At 36.0% G+C, this 4,335-nt stretch overlaps 1 protein-coding gene across 1 annotated transcript in view; it reads left to right on the top strand.

The window, feature by feature from the left end:
- Positions 1-4,335, top strand: part of LOC109377894 (zinc finger protein 82 homolog) — a 65,083-nt gene that overhangs the window by 12,269 nt on the left and 48,479 nt on the right. Inside the window, exon 2 of the mRNA XM_019634373.1 lies at positions 1,989-2,061. The gene's annotated coding sequence lies outside the window, so the exon portion shown is untranslated. The remainder of the gene's footprint in view (positions 1-1,988; positions 2,062-4,335) is intronic.

Raw genomic sequence — 4,335 nt, 5'->3', positions numbered from 1 at the left:
TTTTTTTTTAATCATCTTCTCATCCTCTTTTGTATTAGTCTTAAAAAAGCATCACTGTCTCCTGAAATATATCCTTTTCTACATTGCCAAAGACTTATTTTCTTTAGAGGTTTTTTAGATATAGTAGTTCATACACTTATTGATTCATTCATACTTTCAACAAACCTTTATTAATATAATAATGTGTGTGAGGTCCTCTACTAGGTGCTGCAGAAATTAAAAAAGGAATAAGCAGTTATAGAATTTACAGCTTAGTAGGGGTACTCGAACACGTATACATGTAACTTCTATAAAGTAGAACCACCATGAGAGACGTTAAAATAGGGAGCTCAGCAGAAAGTAAGGGCTAAAGATGTAGAAGAGGAGTTGATCCACACAGAAGCCATAGGAGGAGAGTTGAGCATGCATGTCCTTGATTTAGATAAAATGTTGGAAATAAAGGGTCTGTACATCCATTGAGAATTTAGAGCTGGCAAAGATAAAGAGATTTGATGTGAAGGAGGAAAAACAAGATAGCACTTCATTCAGTGTATGTTTGTTGAGTGCCTAAACACCCAGCACTATTCTCAACACAGGTTACAGTAGTGAATAGAATATGAAAAAAAATCTCTATTCTCAGAGCTTACCCTCTAGTGCAGGAAGAGATACACAAATAAATGAATATATAATATGTCAGGGAATAAGTGCTAAAAAGAAAAGCAAAGTGGAGAGAGGGGATAGAGGGTGCTCTTTTATGTGACGTGTTAAGGGAACTTTTCCTATTAAGGTGACATTTGTGCAGAGACCTGAAGAAGTACAATGGTAAATTATTGTATGTGGTTACTGGGAGGAAGAACATTCCAGACATTCAAAGGCTCTGGGGCAGGTGTGCATTGTGTTTAAGGAGCAGCCAGGAGGCCAGTGTTTCATCTATCCAGGTTGTTTACTGTTCAAGTATTTTCAAATAAATCTAACATCTCGTGCCATTTCACCTTCGCATAACCTAAATATGTAACTGTGAAAAATATGGACATTTTGTCCCTTATATAACTTTAATGCCATTATTGTCCCTAATAAATTTTACAATGATTTTCTTGATACACTGGGTTATTTTAGTGTCATTATATTGAGTGACAGTGGACATTTTCACTTTAATGGTTCAGTGTTCTTCAACTTGTTCACTACTGTATTTTATACTTTTTATCTATTACTATCATTTTTTTTAGTCAATTTTTATGGACGTTATGAAATTAAAACATCCATTTCCAAAGGGTGCTTTTACTTTTTAATTTTAATTTGGATTGGCATCCTTAATATGTACCGTATTTCCCCATGTATAAGATGTTCCCATGTATAAGACGNCGCAATGATAACACCAACATGGGCCAGTGAAGCGATGTCCTCCACAACTAGACTGAAGAACAAAAGGACAGCAACTTGTCTGTTCCCCTTCTCTAATTCCCCAACACTGTTTCCCTCCCCCAATTCCCCAATTAAAAATGTTTAGAAAAAAAAATTCATATATTGGTAAAATGATATATATACAAAGATCTTTATTACAACATTATTTGTTATAGTTAAAGACTGGAAATAACCCAGATGATTACTGGCAGCAAATTGGTTAAATAAAGTAGATTCATTTAATGAAATACAGTGTAGCTAAGAGAATTATGTAACTCTGTATGCTCTAGTTGGGATCCTGTGCAACTAAGTAAAAATAGCAATGTGTGTAACAGTATGTATATTATGCTACAGTTTGTATAAAAAATTATATCTTTGTCTGTATGTGTGCATATGTACAAACTATATTCCCCAAGCCATATCAGGGTATACAAATCTACCTGCTGTCGTCAAAGCCTGAGGTTTCTGGAGTTGGGGGTACTGAGATATTTGCCTATTCTTTTCACTAATAGTCCCTCAAGTGTTTATGTGGCGTGAACAGGGGAAATGATCATTTTGTGAGCTATAAGGCAAGTGGGATCTCATGTAGCTTCTCTTGCCTTCCCCAGCTCTGCCTTTTTCCAAAAGAGGAGTCCAGAGGAGGACTGGTCCTTTTCTGCAAATATCAAAGACATGGCTCGGGTGAGATGCTGTTTTCTTTTGCTCAAATAGAGAGTTATTTTTACCTCTAGTACATGTAAACATTTGCTTTCCTTATCATGGTGCTTTTTGGTGTTTTTTTCAAAAAACCTTTCAAACAGTTTAGTTATAAGCAATGCCAAAGTTCTCTTACCCTTGCTCTAAAGAAAAAGTTCTAAGTAAGCCAAGTCAGACATTTTTCTCTTGGGGGAGATAGTTATAGAAAAAAAAGAAGTGGTTAGATAATCATTGCTGGAAAAAAACAAAAGACTGCTGAAAGATCTTTACACTCTTAATTTACAGATAATTTAGAGGGCCAAGTAGCTGGATAACAAGTTTCTCTGAAGAGGTCTTAATCAGATTAAAATTTATCGGAAAATCCCTCACAAATTTTATCAAGAATCCTTACTTGTTTCCCACAAAGAGATTGTGAATTACGTAATGTAAAAGTGGTCTGACTCAGACCAGGTTTGGAAAAAACAATTTTTACACTGGTTAACATGGTCCCGCTTCAGGAACCTGACCCCTATTTCCTCCTAAAAAACCCAGTGCCCCTGCCCCAGTTCCCCCTTCTTTTAAACAATATTTACCAACTCATTTTGTAAGTCCTTCAGCATCTTCTATGTCAGACTTCTGCCAGAAATCTTGATAGAAATGTGTTCCCCATTTGTTAATGAATCTAATTTGCTTGGACAGTGATTTGATAAAATGAAAATGAGTAATTAAGGACTCCTCATAGGGAAAAGCCCTGATCATTTCCACAAGCCCAGGTTTTCCAATGAGAAAATACGTGGAGTGGTTTTGTTTGATTTTAGTCTTAATCATGGAACGATCTCCTGAAGTATGAGCCTTTCAGGTTAGGGGGTATGACTGGTGGTCGGTACAAAGCTCTGACAGCTCTGACCCTACCAGATCATCCAAGATAAATAGACTTCAGTAAAGTCATTGTGTAAATCTGGATCATCCTGCATCAATTTCCTGAAGCTCAGGAACAAAGGGAATTTATTTACAGTTAAACAATGAGTCATTATAAGTAAGATTGGGCCGGTGTTGGGGAGATCTTTAAAGATCACCTAGAGCTTCGGTGTCTGAAAGCCAAAGAAAAGTTATCGTTTGTATCCATATAATAGAATTTTATTCAGTGAAAAGATATGTGTATGAAACAAATTTGTTGTAACAAAGAATAACTTATATAACAGTGACATTAGAATGAATTAGCCTTGAATTATATGCAAATTTAACTTTCTAACAAACTATTTTATTTGAAAGTCCTTTTACACACGTTTACAAGTGAAGCAGTACTACGAGTCTTACCCCATCACCAGTCCAATTCTGAAAGGGTGGCTGCCCTCAACTATGCTATCTTTTGCTGAATCAATTTTACCTGTTATCTTTGGACTTACTGCTTAGTGGAAGGGACATTGTACTTCTGTATTGCACCCTTCAGTCCCTCTGATTCTGTTATTAATTATATCACAAGTTTTGCTTTGGTTAGATCAAAAGTATAGGGAATATCAGGACAGCATTTATCACTCACTACTGAGCTGGCTCAGCTTTATTCTATTACAACTTTTCCTTTTTTCTGGGGTTAATTGTTGTTTTCCCCACATTTGCTTAGTTGTCCATGTATTTATACCCAAAATCTCCAGAATCACTGCCACATGCCAATCAATATGTTTTCCATCTGGTCAAACACATCATTCCTTTTGAACATGGAGACTTCTATCGCCGTTCCCTTTTTAGCCCTGCTCCCATCTGGTCTGGTTACGCTCTAGGCCTGCTGCAGTTTTCCCGAGACTGCCCTGTTTTTGTTTCGTGGGATTTTCCTTCACTGTTCTCCTGTGTTAATTTACCTATTTCTTGAATCTCATATCTTCCTCTTATGGTTTACTTCCTCATTTTGGTGGAACACATCCTCTAGTAGTTTCCTAAGAAATTGTGCTTGTGTCCTTTTATGACTAGGAATGTCTTTTTTTTTCAATCCTCACAACAGAATGATATAGTTTGGTTGTAGAATTCTAGGCCAGAATTTCTTTTTTCCATCAGAATATTGAAGAATTGTTCTTATTTCTTGTCTTTAGTAGTTGTTAAGAACCCCATTACCTCTCTGATTCTTGATGTCTATCATGACCTACTCTTCTCTGGATGCTTGTAATGCCTTCTTTTAATCCCTTATTCTGAATTTTTTTTTTTTTTTTTTAGTATTTGGGAAAAATAGAAGCCCAAACGTGTTGATGACATATTGTATGACAAGTATTGTGATAGGCATTCATATAT

The sequence above is a fragment of the Hipposideros armiger genome, unplaced genomic scaffold, assembly GCF_001890085.2.
Source record: "Hipposideros armiger isolate ML-2016 unplaced genomic scaffold, ASM189008v1 scaffold_1611, whole genome shotgun sequence".
NCBI lineage: Eukaryota > Metazoa > Chordata > Mammalia > Chiroptera > Hipposideridae > Hipposideros > Hipposideros armiger.
Note: the sequence above shows the minus strand (reverse complement) of the source record. Positions and strands in the feature narration are given on the sequence as shown.